General features: G+C 41.9%; 1 protein-coding gene across 2 annotated transcripts in view; it reads right to left on the reverse strand.

Moving 5' to 3' along the window:
* Positions 1–11,780, reverse strand: part of marchf7 (membrane associated ring-CH-type finger 7) — a 31,327-nt gene extending 19,547 nt beyond the window's left edge. Inside the window, exon 1 of one of the 2 annotated variants that reach the window (XM_002933281.5) lies at positions 11,646–11,780. The gene's annotated coding sequence lies outside the window, so the exon portion shown is untranslated. Of the gene's footprint in view, positions 1–6,518; positions 6,619–11,645 lie in introns of those variants that run through there. The other variant, XM_004917696.4, reaches the window with a different exon arrangement.
* Between the last annotated feature and the right edge of the window lie 4,930 nt (positions 11,781–16,710).

A 16,710-nucleotide genomic window follows, 5' to 3' on the forward strand; every position in this document is an offset into this window, starting at 1 on the left:
GAGTATGGCACACACAGGCCAAGTTTGGCACAAACCAGCCAAGAATGGCACACACAGTGAAAGTATGGCACACGCAGGCAGGGTAGGGAAGGCAGAGTATGGCACACACAGGCAGGGTAGGGCAGGCAGAGTATGGCAGGTTTTTGCTGTACTACAACCATTAATATGGGTATGGTCATGTGATAACATGGGTGTGGTTTCAAGTGGGTGCGGTTTCAAAAAGGGGAGTGGTCAAAACTGGCTTCCATTATCGGCCCTCCACCACGTAGGTCGGAAAAATTCCGGCCCTCGGTACAACAGAAGTTGGACAGCACTGACCTAGAGGATGGAATGGACTTTTGATGTAAAATTAGAGTAAAGAGCTATGTAGCTTGGGGGATCTATAAAAATAAAAAAAATGATCTCCTTTAACAATAGCAGGGCTAATTCCTGAATGTTTAACCAGCCAATAATGTGTCTCTGCTCTCTTTGCAGAGTCTAGAGAAATCTCAGGAAAAAAGGACTAAAAAACAAAATATGCTCATTCACTGAAACAAGAATAACTGGTAACATTCTTAAAGGTCTTTTATTTTCTCTGTGAGCCCTTTAAGGCTGATGTCACATGTGGCGTAGGGCTGATATTTTCGGCAAGCGGAAAAAACGCTTGGCGAATATTCAGCCCTACGCTCGAGTGCAGGCACATGTAGCCGATATACGCATCAAAACGCGAGAGAATGCAAAGTCTCGCGTTTTCATGCGTATATCGGCTACATGTGCCTGCACCCGAGCGTATTCCATTCATTCGGGTGCAGGGACAAGTAGCAGGTGTAGGGCTGAATTTTCGCCAAGCGTTTTTCTGCTTGCCGAAGATATCAGCCCTACGCCACATCTGGCATCACCCAAAGACTTAGGGGCTTATCCAATGTGTAACTTTTAACTTCAATATTCATAAAATTACATGGAAAGTTTAGATACAAGGCCAGCACTGGCTAGTGAGGGAGCAAAGGGATTTAGATATTCATTATTTAATTACCAAATTTTGCCATTTGGATTGGGTGTTGGCCTGAGAAAAGAATAAAGGACCACCCCCCACATAAGCCACAATTTTATAAAGGGTGGCAAAACAGTTAAGGCCTGGGTATCTATGGTTGTGTTTTAATGGGAGTTCTCCAACTCTATACCATCTATATTAATATCAGACTAAAGGTGGCCCCATACACAGGCAGATTTAAGCTGGTAATTCTGCCCCTTCAGATACAGTGCCTGTGTATGGGGCCCTCCAACAAGCCTACATGACCAATATCTGGCCAATCAGGCGATTGTACAAGTTTGCCTTTCCTGTTGGACTGCGGACCCCATCAGCTCGTCAATGCCCTTGCCCTAAATCCTTGTTGCTGTCATCTGACTGGTGGCCCTAGGGTCAAATGATCATATTAACCAGATATCACCCACCTGGGAAAGATTGGCTTGTTTGCCACCTCAACATATATAGGATATGATGTATGGCCAGCTTAAGTCTCTGATGACTTATTTACCCAGTGTCCCCATCAGGACAGTAAAAAGATATTGCTGGCCCTGTTCAATGTCAAAAGCCCCAGTCACAAACTGCTCTTGGAGCAACTTGTCATCTGAATGTATGAAAGCTGGTATCAAACTATCATGTCTGTACAGGGGGCCTCCAGCATTCCCACATCAGGCAAGCTTAAGAAGGGATGCTGCAAGATGTAGTTTAGCAAAAGGATGAAAACAGATAGTTACAACCCTCCTGACCTAGTTAAGAGAAAGAACACATGATGTGCCTGCAACTGCTTTTATTACCAAATTATACCTGTATATACATGATTAGGCCTTCCTCTCAAAACTAGTCATTAATGTACAAAACCATGATGAGACTAAGGCCTAAAATCAAGGTCAGCAATGTCCCAGCGAGCTGAATTTTCCTGTAAAGAAATACTTGCCTGCAAACAGGAGTATCCGGTTCATACGTGAAAGCAAATCTATCGCTTTCCAAAGGGGCTGAGTCATTGCAAGATCCCTTTACAGCAGTGCCTTTCTCACTGCACACTGTGTATCAAGTAAAAGGGTGTTTTTTCCCCTTATTATTCTGCCAATACTGTATGATTACAGTCCCTGAAATGCCAGATCCCTGCTGTCCTACTCAAAATGCATTATAAACTTTGCTTTTTCAGGTCTATTGAAAAAAAAAAAAAAAAAAGTCAAGGATGTAAAAACATTTAAAAATGTGTATACATTTTTGAAAAATATGCAGCAGTTTGGCAGGCTGGTTGCGTATATACTTTGCTCTTGGCAATCTCTTATTAAAAAGCTAATCTGCTCACTTATCTTTTCAAGAGGCTCTTTGGACCCTTGATAATGGTTGACGTGCACCATCACAACTGTTATCACAATTCCCATGTAAGTTATTTTCTTCATCAACAAATGGGTTGGCCTGTGAGCAACGGCATGGAGGCACGACTTGCCTGTCTGGCCCTGTGTTGCCTGTTCAGCCGGCCATACACGCAGTTTTTCTTTACTTAACGAGCAATTTTTCATCAGACATTGGTCAGAAAATCATTTCTCATTAACAATGAAATATGTCTATTGACCAGTTGTTGCAGGACCAAGCAGGCAGCTACCAAAATTTTTCCTAAGCTTCAACTAGACTATATTCGCTTGAGTGGCTCGCTCGATTTGTCCATCAATGAAATAGTTTTCGTTAAAGGACAAATCTTAGTTTTAAACTATCATTTCACGATAAGTTTGGTCATACGAAAGACCTTTGAAAAATCTACACGTGTATGGCCAGCTTTAGAGTGCCATCCCACCAAAAAAGGCAATTTTGTTGATCCTTCGTTCTCGCGGCATTGTGCATAAAGCAATCACATGCGCCTGAAGCGTAAAAGACATAGTCAAGGGCATACATAAGGAAAAATCTTTGGGCATATGGTAATAATAGGCAAAAAAGATTATCCAAAAAAGTCAAGTCAAATGTAAAAAATTATTCCTAAAAAGTGAGAAGAAAATTTTTTTTAAAAAAAGTACCTTTACCTAACTGAATCTTATGGGGACAAAGGGGAATTTAGTGATAGTTTGATAATAGTAGGCAGATTGGGCTTATTCAGTAAGTAAGCATTCTTTGGTTCATTCTAAATAAGTCCACCATTCCACGTGATGCCTGAAATAGCCGAAGGTGAAAGCCGATCCATGGAACTAAAAGTCACACAGAAATCCAACTTGACCACCTGAAGGTTCTAGAAACTTGTTTTCTCATAAATACGATTGAGACGGTCTGTAATAATAGATATCTTTGATTTTTCACTGACAAAGAACTCACTTTACCACAGGCATTCCTGTCACAGGGTGATGGATAAGGTACAAGCAGGTTGAAGTGGTGGAATAGATTTCCCATGGCAGACTAACAAGAGGGAACTATAAAAAGGTGCAGCAGTTACATTTGTTTGCCAATCCCATATCCACCACCAAAATGTGAAGGTTATTTAACTGCCTTATATGAAGCCACCACCTCAACAGGACAGGAGACCTCAATACACACTGGGCTTACAGCAATGACTTTTAGTTAATTAGAACAGGATTAAGCTTGAATGAGAATGGGTGTTGGATATTTTTGGAAAGTATGTCAGGATGACTTCATATTTGGTCTTAAAATGATCAAAGGTCTAGAAAAAATGTTGGACTGGAAAGAAGAGCCTTATCCCAAAATAGCCTTAGGGTTAAAGGACACAAAGCACAGAGAAGCTGATCATGGAGACCAAAAATGGTGAAAAATAAATCCTACTGTACTTTGGAAGAGTTTCCTCCCACACTCCAAAACATATATGTAGGTCAATTGGCTCACTTGTGTAGGATATGAACCTTAGGTTGTAAGCTTTACTGGGGAAGGGACAGATGAAAGATAACTTATGTATAAATGGTGACAGTGCATAAAGTGATAATCTGTAATTATAATGTCTTTAATATCATTTTTAATTATATGCACTGAACTTAGCAAATACCAGCACAGATTCCACCTAAACATACAGAGGCCACAATGTTTTTGTTCTTAAAAGCTTCAAAAGCAAACAACGGAAACTCCAAGCCTTCCATACACTGAGCACCTTGCAGACTAACATGCTTTTAAAAAGGTATAATGCCTCAGTGCCAAGTTTATGTTGGGTGCATTACTGGCCCACAAACATACAATAATAATCACCTAGTAAATGGTCAGCATGGAGTTTATACATGCCGCCTGTCTGATAGGTACTACAGGGTGTTCCAGTTGTCAAAACTATGAACGGAGTTTACAGCTTACAAATGAATGTGTACTGAAGACATAAGCGCACACACACCCCACACTATATGTACTAGTGTGAGAAGGGCAAAGTAGCAGACACGTGAACAGCATCTATCATGCCATAGTGGTTAAGTGGCAGCAGGCAGAGGGTGGCTAATCAAATAATCTTTAAATGTAAAATATCATTAGGAATAAATATTTCAAAGTGATACTGACCTGTAATCTACACTATACGGGCGAGAATCCTTTTACAAATACCACCCCACCCCCCCCCGAATGTATTGTTTACAATTCTGCTGCAGTCTACAAATGAATCTAAGACACCCCATTTAGTCAGTCAAGCTGGGGCATCTAGAGCTTTTAGCTGGCCTTACATGCACAGATATAATTGTACGAAACCTGTGTTTCATACATCTTGGGACTGTGCGCGGACTCAATTAATATGGACAATAATGGACAATTTTCGTACCATGGCCATTGGTTGTTTAGACAGGTTAGCAAATTTCAGTCGGATAACAATATCTGTGCATGTATTGTGTATCTGATAATATTCTTGGGTGGCCTACAATGTATTTCCAGGACATCAGTTTTGTGCGATTGTTGCCTGGCAATTATTAATGGTCAGAACATCATCCAAATGTTTTACTTTTAGTACTTTAATCCTACAATTACAACCTGAATATTAGTTTTAGATTGTCGCATTTAAACATATGATCAATACCCGACCGTTCAATGTAAGACAACTAAAATCTAAACATGTATGGCCAGCTTTAGTCAACAGGATTTTCAAACTTGCCCAATAGGTACCTGGACACATTTCAGCCAGACACCAGTCAGGCCCAAGTGTGCCATACATAGACCAATAAGCTGCCAACCTGGTATAGAGGGGCAGAGTTGTCAGCTTTTATCATCCCATTTATGGCCAGCTTTAGAAGCTGAACTGATTCCTTTTAATTATAAGAACCTTAGCCCCACTTTTATAGAATACAATTATAAGGGCAAGTAAAGACTAATAATAAACATGTTCATATTGCATTAAGTGCAATTAATGTATATTAAAAAATAAATAAAAAAAGCTTAAATGCACAATAATGTTTATCTCTGGCCCTCATCAATGTCTCCTGGGTCATGGCAGGTATATTACACCTACACTCAGGAACTCAGGATGAGAGAAATATTCTCATAAGACACATGGCAGAGATGATTTATCTTTTTATAGGACAGTGTTGGTTACAGTTTCAACACAGAACCAGCAAAACCACTGAACTTTAAACATATAAAGCCCAAGCCACTAACAAGACATCACACTAGCACCTGCCATGCCCTTCCTGTTTATTTAAGGCCACTCCTACTACATTGTGATTGGATGTTAATAGCAAAACATGGAGGGAGTATAAAACACAGGCCCAACTGTACAAGGCAGCACCTAAACCATAAAAAGCCATGTTTTTTTTAACTTTCTAAGGGACCTAAATAAAGTTGAGTGATAAAACACATTTAAATGACTTTTCTGCAGAAAGATATTACTATAAAAGAACATAAGAGACCCACCCTAAACAGCATGCGTTCCAGTTTTTGGGTCACAGCCCATAAGAATAAACAGACAACGATCCCTCTAAATCAGGGGTGTCTAACTGGTGGCCTGTGGGCCAGATGTGGCCCTCCACTGCTTCAGATTCCACAGAGTGCTGTGTATAACATCAACCTAGTATAATTTGGTCCCAAAATATGTAGTTTATTAAATAACCATCCCGCTACATGGAAAAAGTTGGAGAGCACTGCTCTAAACTATCATGCTAAACAGAACAATAATCTTTGTCATTCAACAGAGCAAAGTAGTCCGCAACCAGGCATTTTAGAAAAAAATCCTTACATTTAAGCTTCTATATCAAGCTTAGAAAATGTCAATCTATAGCACTTTAAAAGCCAGAATCTACAACCCACAGCACTTTAGGGTGTTAAAGCAACATAGCGTGCTCTACTAAGAAACCTATCATATTACCAAAGAGAAGAAAGCAAGCTCATAAAAGCTCCTTACAAAAAATCTCTGAATAGAAGAGCCCCAGTGCCTTGTGCTTTATTCGTGATCCAGTACTGCAATAACTGGTTCTTAATAGGAGCTTAAGGAACCACAAACGCAGGAGGATTGTAGAAGGGAAACCATACAGAAAGCATTTAAAAAGGGACAGATACAGTAAGCACATTGGGCAAAGCCATCATAAAGTAAAGCACACCCCAGTAACATTACCCTGGATAAAGTCCTGCTCCAGAGAGCGTCCTGAGTCCATGAGTGCTTGAGAGGGCTGACGGGACTGTAAGGAATGGGGCGGTGAGTTAAATATAAACAGCTCCCAGCATGAGCAAGCGCACAGCTCAATGGAGAGCAGGGCAGGGACACCGTATTCTCACTCGCTTGATACCTGATCCCTTTCATGCCAGGACAGCTCACAGCCTGCAAACAAACCTGACAGCACCAACACAGATAATAAAAGTCCAAAACTAATTATCCCCTCCCCAATGTTTCCTCCTCTGCCTTCTCTTATATGGAATTGCGCTGTACACAGGGTAAAGATGGCCCTGCTTATTAAAGCTTATAATCTAACCAAAAATAATTAAATTTAAAAAAAAAATGGAGGGGTAGTAGGGAAACCAGAATAAAATACAGATGAGACACCAAGCCTTTACCCATCAGTGAATGCATAAAATTGCTCAGAGCCAAGCTACAGGGCTCAAACTAGGGCAGACAGAAGAGGAAGGTGTTTAGGGTGCAACAATCGAGGGGCACTAGGCATATATCTCTTCTGCCAGGCTGCAATGGAGGGTTTTGGAGGTTGTAGCGCTTTGTTACACCATTAAAGCACTGCCCCCCACCGTGCCTCTGACACATTTGGCCTAGGGGTGCCAAGCTGTCTTTATTAGAAGGAGTCCTCAATCGGTCCAGTCAGATAAACCTGTGCCCAAGCTGGACCTGCTGACCCACAACCTGACCCGCTAAACCACTAGGTGCCTCCCTCGACCTGACTGATTTATGGATACTCATAAGGTAATCTAAACGTAGCTTCAAGAAAATGCACCCTTGCAACCCTTCTCCCTCCCTGACTGGCTCATCACTACTTCTTATACTTAACCATTTCTCTCATTTTACTGAGTGACAAATAATAAATTGAATTATTTTATCTGTGACATTTATTTATATTGCAAAGCACTGAAACGCAACATCACTTTAATGTGACTGGTACATTGGGAAAAAAAAACAATGTGAAAATATAAACTACAATCCCCAATTTTGATAGAATTCCCAGTTTAAGAGTTTTAAAATCTGTTTTGGGGTATGAACAAGACTTCCACAATGTCCAGAAGGGATTTTGGGTCCTGGGTGTTTGTTTAGGTGGATGAGCTCTATGCACCTCAATTTTCAAATAAAGCCACAGGGCTCTGTCGGAGCAGTCATTGGATATTTACTCTAGTTAGTTTGGCCTTGGATTAAGGCAATTGCCCTGCAGAAAGATAAAACTTGGTCCAAGTTTCTGATATTTTTTAGCAGACAAACTAGTTATTTTGTAGTATGTGTATTTTGCTCCACCTATTATTCCTTATTATTTAATAGGAAGCCCAGTCCCTGTGGGTGGAAAGTAGCCCACAACATGACCACCACCATTGTACATTATCATGGGAACAGTCAATTCGAACTTTGGCCAGAAATCTCCAACTTTGTCTCATCTGACAACAAAACCTTTTCTTCTATCGCAACTGGGTCACTTTCCTGCTTTATGGCAAACTCCAGACATGCTTCCCCTTGGTCCTGTTTGAGTAACGGCTCCTCTTGTGCCACCCTTGCACCCAGGCCAGTGTTATGCAGAGCTCTGGATATGGTTGACTGATGCACTTTTACGCCCGTCTCAGCTACTGAACTCTGTAGCTCCTTTAACGTAATTGTTGGCCGCTCTGTGGCTTCTTGCACAATTCTCCTCCTGGTTTGAGTAGAGAGTTTTGAGGGTCGACCCTTTCTAGGCAGCGTCTGTGTGGTCTGATATATCTTCCACTTTCTGATAATTGAACCAACAGTACCCAAGGGGACATCCAAAGTCTGGGATATTGTTTTGTACCCTTTTCCCAATTTATGCATATCTATTACTTTATCTCTGACTTCTTTGGCATGCTCTGCCATCTTCATTCTCTCAGGTCTCCTTCAGATTCGGAACCTGAATACCGATCCCTTAAAGGACCAGTAACACCAAAAATGAAAATTAATTTGACCAGACATTTATTTCTATCTTGTATAAGTAAAACTCTTCTTTGATGTAGAAGCCCTGGCTTTATTGTGGCATGTTTATCAGCTTGGCTTTGTTCAGCCTTCTTTTATATGTTGTCTAAACAAAACCCCACGGCCCAATGTATTCAGCAGAACCCTTAAGGTGGCCATACACGTAGCAATTCAGATCGTTCCCACCCTCCACTGACGTTCAGGGCTGATATGGAGGTAGAAACAATAGAAATTCTTCCTCCACCAGCCGATTCAGCCCTAAACGTAGGTTTTGCTCGGGCACAAAATCTTTTAACTTGGCCGATCGACAAGACGACCAATATCCGCAGCCTTTTGCGATACTGGTCACCTCTTCGAGCCGCCATACACGCACCAAATTTTGTACGACACCGATAATATTGGTGCGTGTATGGCCGGCTTTAAGCTGACCATACAATTGGACCATTGTCCAACAATTTTGGTACCATGACGATCAGTCACGTTAGAAAATTTGGGTTGGATAATACTATCTGTGCATGTATTGTGTATCTGACAATATTCTTGGGTGACCAATCTATTTCCAGGAGATCACTTTAGTATGGTTGTCTGGCAATTATTAACGGTCAAAACATTGTCAAATTTGTTATTTGTAGGACTTTAATCCTACAATTTCAACTTAGATCAGAATGAGGCCAGACCTGCTTGCATGGTGACCTCCCCAAACAAGCAGATCTGGTCAAGTATGGTCCCATCTTAAAAAGATTGTCCCTCCTTTAAAATCAAATTTAATTATGACGTAGACATCTATATTCTAATTTACTGGGCCTTTAAAAGCCAGAACCTGTGTAAATTAAGCTGGCAATAAACAGCTGAATTGATTCCTACCAAGTTGGCAGCTAACTGCCCGTGTATGGGGGGTGGGGCAGAAGGTGCCTAGCCAGATCAACATTAGGTCAAAAATTGTCCAGATATTATGCAGATTTGAAAAGTGGTCAAAATAGGTAACCTTACCAAAGCAGCAGATTCTGTGTAAGGCCAGCTTAAGAGCTTTAGCAACATCGGGAATAAATATTTGCAAACAGCATATTTGATTTATAGGGTTACTCAGAACTTTTTAAAAAAAAGTCAGATTAAGAAAAATGTTCCAGTGCTTTGAAATATAAATCACAAAGTACATTAACATGGATTTATACAGCATAGTTACAACCAAATACATGGTCCTGCCTTATTATAGAGAAAGAGAAAATCAACCCAAACTGAAGAATTGTTTAATTAGTATCCTACTGAAAATGGCAAGGTCATAATTCAGAGCTTTGCAGATAACAGATCCCATACCCACAGTAAAAAAGTAATAATTATGCTATATGGGCTAGCTGGGGGCCCAGGGCAAACGGGGCCATGGCTGGTTATAGTAATGTTTTAGTGATGTGCAGGTTGACCTGCAACCTGCGGATGTACATTTAAGTCAGGTAAGGTTTGAAATTTGGGCAAACATAGCAGGTTCGATTTGGGTACGGGTCAGACTGGGGAAGTACACTCTTCCTTTGCTACCTAAGAGCACAAGTGGCATACGGAACAGAAAGACGCGGGTACAGGTCCTACAATATCAACATTCTGTGTGTTAGAGTTAGGTGTGAGTTTTTCCTGACCTACTCACTAACTTTTCTTTGTGCAGGCTAAGGGTACACGCAAAAAGAGAGCAAAATTGCCAGTTTAGATTTAGTTTCATAGCAGAAATGGAAACTAAAGGGCAAGCAAGAAAGCACATGGGTATATAAACCGAAGTTGTACAGAACAAAGTCTTGAGTGTGGGTATGTTAGCTTAATTTCAAATATCTTTGTACCACCGACACTTAAGGTCCCCATACACTATAAGATCCACTCGCTTGGCGATGTCGCCAAGCGAACGGATCTTCACCCGATATCCCCAGCTACGGTGGGCGATATCGGGTAGCAAGTGGCTTTAAAAAAAAATAATTGATCGTTTGGCCCTGGATTACATTTGCGGCCATGGGGCAGTCGGTTCAGGGAACGCATCAACGAGCCGATGCAGTCCCCGATCCGACTGGATTTTCTAACCTGGCCGATCGATATCTGGCCAATTGCAGGCCAGATATCGGTCGGCCAGGCTGCTCGTTTCTGCCCATAAACGGGCCGATTAGCTGCCAAATCGGTCCAAGGGACCCATATCGGCAGCTTCTATCGGCCCGTGTATGGGGGCCTTTAGCCCGAGCCTTTGTACCCCTTGTAAGCTTTTACAGGTTACTTTTGTCGGGTGGGCCCAAACCAAGCACTTTCCTGTTGTCCTTCATTAAAGCACAAGGGTGGCTGCAACAGGTGCCCCGTTTTCAGGCTACCAACAAAAAAATGCAATTGCCCATAGAGTTTAACGGGTTGGTTCACCTTTAAGTAAACTTTTAGTATGTTAAAAAATTACCAAACAACTTTTCAGTTGGTCTCCATTATTTTAATTTTTTATATCGTTTTTCAACTTTTGGCCTTCTTCTTCTAACTCTTTGCAGCTTTCAAATAGGGGTCACCGACCCCGGCAGCCAAATAACTGTGAAGCCACAGTTTTATGGTTACTCTTTAAAACTTCTTTTTCTATTCAGGTCCTCTCCTATTCATATATCAGCCTCTCTGCCAAACTGAGAAGGTGGTGAACAAAAAGTGAACTTAAAAAAAAAAAAAACACAAATAAAATAAAAAATGAAGACCAACTGCAAATGGACTCTGAATATTACTCTTTACATCATACTGAAAGCAAACAGAGATGAACAACCCTTTGACAACAGCTGGAGGGCTGCAGGCTGGACATCCCGGATTTATTTATAAGTATGCAACAATTGGTATCTAATAGATCAGGGCTCTCAGATCCCTCCATGCCCCAACATGGTGCCCTCACACCCAGGGCCCTGTACTAATACCCTCTCAGCCGTACCCTAAAGCAGACTTCATTAGTTCTGTGCTCACACCCTGGAAGTGCCACGCTGTGGGGCCACAGGCTACAGAGGGTTAATTGCAGGTTAAACCACTAATAAACCAGCAGCCAGCGAACAGCTCCAAGGTTAGTGTGCAAGGATACAGACACAAATATAAATGTCCCCCAAGCAGAGGGGAAGCGAGCCTCACCTTCCAGGAGCCGTCTCCGCCCGCCCTTCTCACTCTCAGAGAAAAAAATTAAAAATAAAATCTGTAAAAGAAAGATGGCGTCCTCTCTTATTGTCTCCGGCCCTTCCACTCCAGACACGTGATCGCAGAACGCGCAAGCGCCTTCCCAAGCTGTGCGTCACAGTGACTTACGTTGGCGGAAGAGCTTTACGCGGCCATGTTTCTTGTGGGCAAGGGAAAAATGTAAACAAATCATGACGCAAAAAGAGAGCGACAATAATAGAGGCGCAAGTTCAAGACGTTTGCTGTGCTGGTAAAATGAATTTTCAACCAACGCAAGTGGCGCTGTTTTTCAGATTCATTATATTGTCAGATTAAAATAATATAGTGAAAAATGCAATCATTTATTTAGATATTTTATTTACTTTTATTTAAGTGCTTAGAAAAGAGCTCATAGCAATTTCGAATTCATTACTTTTTAGGGTGAAGACACACAGAACTATTAGTAACAGCTACTTCACTGCTACAAAAATGGACAATGCTGAATTGTCTCTATTTGTGTTATAGCAGAGGCAATTCTCAGTATTGTCTATGGCAGGGTATTTTCTGCCATAGACAAGTAGCTTGCTACTAAGTAGCTCTGTGTGTCTTCACCCTTAGGAGCACATTCATCAAAATACGATTGTTACCGAATACAAAAAAATTGTATTTTTTCTAAGTATTCGTACTGTGCATATTTTTTGCGACTTTTTCGTTAATTTGTAGACTTTTCATACTTGCAACAATTTGGACAGCGATTTGTGCTACAAAATTGTATTTGTTGCAAAGAGTACAAAAGTTTCGGATTCATTTAAGCTTCAGTATCATGACTTTCCTTGGGCCGGGTTGGAGCTGCAGAGTGCCATTGAGCCCTATGGGAGACTTTCCTTGGGCCAGGTTGGAGCTGCAGAGTGCCATTGAGCCCTATGGGAGGCTTTCCTTGGGCCGGGTTGGAGCTGCAGAGTGCCATTGAGCCCTATGGGAGGCTTTCCTTGGGCCGGGTTGGAGCTGCAGAGTGCCATTGAGCCCTATGGGAGGCTTTCCTTGGGCCAGGTTGGAGCTGCAGAGTGCCATTGAGCCCTATGGGAGGCTTTCCTTGGGCCAGGTTGGAGCTGCAGAGTGCCATTGAGCCCTATGGGAGACTTTCCTTGGGCCAGGTTGGAGCTGCAGAGTGCCATTGAGCCCTATGGGAGACTTTCCTTGGGCCAGGTTGGAGCTGCAGAGTGCCATTGAGCCCTATGGGAGGCTTTCCTTGGGCCGGGTTGGAGCTGCAGAGTGCCATTGAGCCCTATGGGAGACTTTCCTTGGGCCGGGTTGGAGCTGCAGAGTGCCATTGAGCCCTATGGGAGGCTTTCCTTGGGCCGGGTTGGAGCTGCAGAGTGCCATTGAGCCCTATGGGAGACTTTCCTTGGGCCGGGTTGGAGCTGCAGAGTGCCATTGAGCCCTATGGGAGACTTTCCTTGGGCCGGGTTGGAGCTGCAGAGTGCCATTGAGCCCTATGGGAGACTTTCCTTGGGCCAGGTTGGAGCTGCAGAGTGCCATTGAGCCCTATGGGAGACTTTCCTTGGGCCGGGTTGGAGCTGCAGAGTGCCATTGAGCCCTATGGGTGACTTTCCTTGGGCCAGGTTGGAGCTGCAGAGTGCCATTGAGCCCTATGGGAGACTTTCCTTGGGCCGGGTTGGAGCTGCAGAGTGCCATTGAGTCCTATGGGAGGCTTCCAAAATCATGCACAGAAGGATTAAAGTCAGAAAGGTTTTCCCGCCGTTTACAATCGTTCGGATTCGAAAAATTTTGTGACTTTCGGAACGCTATTATGATATTATCATGACTATTACGATTTTTTCGTAAGCATTTTTGTGACATTTCCGATCATCAAAAATTATCGTATTTAATCCGAATTTTTGCCATTTTGGGATTCAAACTCATACTTTGATAAATCTGCCCCTTAGGGTTGCCACCTGGCCAGTAAAAATAATGTTTAATGCCAATGTTAGGGGTAGGGGTTTAAAAAAGAAGCAGGAATATAAATAAAGGAGGGCCTAAATAGAACGATAGATAATGAAAAGAAAAATAGAAAACTAAAACTGTACCCCACACAGCAACAGTTTTTTTTTTTTGGCTGCTGGGGTCAGTGACCCCCATTTTAAAGCTGAAAAGAGTCAGAAGAAGGAGGCTAATAATTTAAAAAGTTAACAAAATGAAGACCTTTATTTGTCCTTGAAATTAAAGAGTGGTTAATTGCTTGCTTTGCTGCAGTTTAAGGGGAGATTAGTCGCCCGTGACAAGGGAGATTTGTCGCGGGCGACTAATCTCCCCGTGTGCCAGAGCCCTAAGGACACATGGATAGAGGATTTGGCACAGATCACTTCTTTGCCCATCTGTAGGCTAAACAAGCAGATCTCTAAATAGGCAAGCGTATAAAATGGAACATCAGTTCAATTATCTAATAAGTATCAGCAGTCCTGAATCAGCTGTATCAGCCTAACTCCCAACCCAGACCCGCTGACCTTCTATCAAGAATCCCCACTACCTGCAACATAAACCGGAAGTGTTGTCACTGCTGAGCAGAAGTGACGTCACTCTGGAGGTGGATCAACCAGGTCAGAGGAATAAAAATAGTTTTAAAGGGATGGTTCACCTTTAAGTTAACTTTTAGTATGTTATAGAATGGCCAGTTCTTCATTATTTACGTCCTGCGGGTTCAGTGAATCAGTGGCGTAACTATAGAGAAAACAGACTCCGGCGTGCCATTGTTACGCCTCTGCAGGGAATCAGGGTCTTTCTGCCCAAAACCCGTCCACTTTGCAGTTATTTTGTGGGTACCCAATGAGGGACTCTATAGTTTATTTTTGCTGCTTGATGCAAAATGTAATAAGACGTAATGTTTGTGACAAGTCTGGTATTTCAAGTTCTGGTGAGCAAAAAATGTATATATCTGCTTTCAAACACGAGACTAGTAAATACTACCTGCTGATTTGTTGCTAGGGATTACTAGACACGCGGCAAACTTTGCACTTCCTGTTATATTCCATTTACTGTGTTATATCAATAGCAGTTTCCATACAGTCCTTCTAACTGGCCCTCCGGTAAATGTCATTTTTGTGCCAGTGGTTTCTACTTAATCTCTGACTGGCGATGCTGCCACTGTCTGTGCTTGGCATAGTGTAAACATATATACGTTATTGGTAGGCTGCATGCTTACACTGAGTAATAATATATAATGCTTCTGTATGGGAAATGCATTCTCAGGCTGATGGGAGTGGTTTCTTGAGAGCATTTAGACCAGTTGATGCCATAGCTCACAGAGAACTTACAAGAGAACTAACAGAGAAAGATACCAGTTTATTATATATTTGTTTAATCCTTCATATGTACTTTAGGGCAGAACACTGTGTGCCAAATTTCCACTATTATTTTATAAACTAAGTCACTGATATGTTTCTTGTTTTCATAATTCCAGGAAATTCTTGTATAACTTGTTTCGGGTGATTTGGTCTTAACTTTCTTAGTCATTTCCCAGAGCCTGTAGCAACAAGCCAACACAAACACCTAGATAACACACTGTTGGTTCCTCCTGTGTAAGGCATGTACACCCCTTAAATGTACCTTGGCCTCTCCTAAATCTAATGTCAAACGTGGACACGGATCATTTCCACTGCGCCCAGTGCTGGAATCGGGGAGGGATGCAGAAGGATCCCATCTTTATTTCTTTGATATATATTTCTTTAGAAAATCAAGAAAGAAAGATTTATTTGAAAATATCCCACCCAGGGGTGCAACAGTTTCAGTTCTCAGAACTTTTTTTGTTGTAATACCGGAGTTTTCTTTTGCTCCTCTCCACTTCTGCATTCAAATAAGGGAGAGGTTAAAAAGCTAAGGAAAAAGAGTGTATAGAAGAAACAAGGTGAGAAAAGATTGCTAGGAGAGAAAAGAAATGGCTGTACTTTAAAGTGGGTGAAACCAGGAAGTGTTGGTGGGTGAGGCTTATTATAACAGTGGGTGTGGCTTGTAATTGCAGGAGGGGCTTATTTTTGGCATACCACACTACACGTGGCGCACATTGCATCCTTCCACTTTTTTCACCCCAATTCAAGCACTGACCATACCAATTTATATGTTTTTTGACCTCTTACTGTTTCCTGACACTATTTACTGCATGATATATTTCCTCTTCTTTTCACTGAGAATATATAGCTTAGCTCTGTGGTGGTGTCAGAATGGGCCAGATATCTTTCATGCCCATGTGCTTGCAGAAATAACCTTATTAAAATGACAAATACATACATAAAGATCTGTAGAACATCTGAAAATCCCGAGGGTAGGCAGCCAGTGAAATAGGGTAAAAGTACACACATTGGTATAGCAAGTCACAGTTAAAGGGGGCTTATATGCTACAATATAACTCTTCTATAGTTCTATGAGCACTTTTGCAATTTACATTATATATTTCTTTACATTGCATGATATTAGAAGTTTTTAACTCTTCTAATATCATGAAGGTGTAGCCTGAGTTCCCCCTGCTGATCAGCCTGGGTAAGGGCCAGACAGGACTGCAAAAGCTTATTTTACCAAAGCAAGATGCGATTCTTGAAGCTTTCTCGCTCAGTTCTATTTCTCAATATTACAGGAGCAATACAAGGAAGCACTAAAATAACCTTCCTCCTCACCCAAGTACAAATGCTCACGAGTGTATTTTCTGACTGAAATCCATCCTTTATGCCCATTCACATTCATGCCCATTATGGCACACACAGAGGAGCTTCAGATAGGATTGCCTTTACTCCTCTGGCAATCATTGTGTGTGGCTTTTATTATAGGGAAGTGATGAAGCAGCTGTAGGCACTACCATGTATGGGAAGGAAGCAGTGTGTTCAGACAGCAGAGCCAACAAGTGAGTCTCCCACACAGTATAAGCAGAGTATAAGCACTGGCACTTAGATGTGTATGTGATTCAACAGAAAGCAATGGAATTCAGCAAATGTTGTTTGAAATGGCCAATTAGAGAAAAGTAGACAACTTAATGATCAATAGGGCCCCTTTTGCTGCT

The sequence above is a fragment of the Xenopus tropicalis genome, chromosome 9 (assembly GCF_000004195.4).
Source record: "Xenopus tropicalis strain Nigerian chromosome 9, UCB_Xtro_10.0, whole genome shotgun sequence".
Taxonomy (NCBI): Eukaryota; Metazoa; Chordata; class Amphibia; order Anura; family Pipidae; genus Xenopus; species Xenopus tropicalis.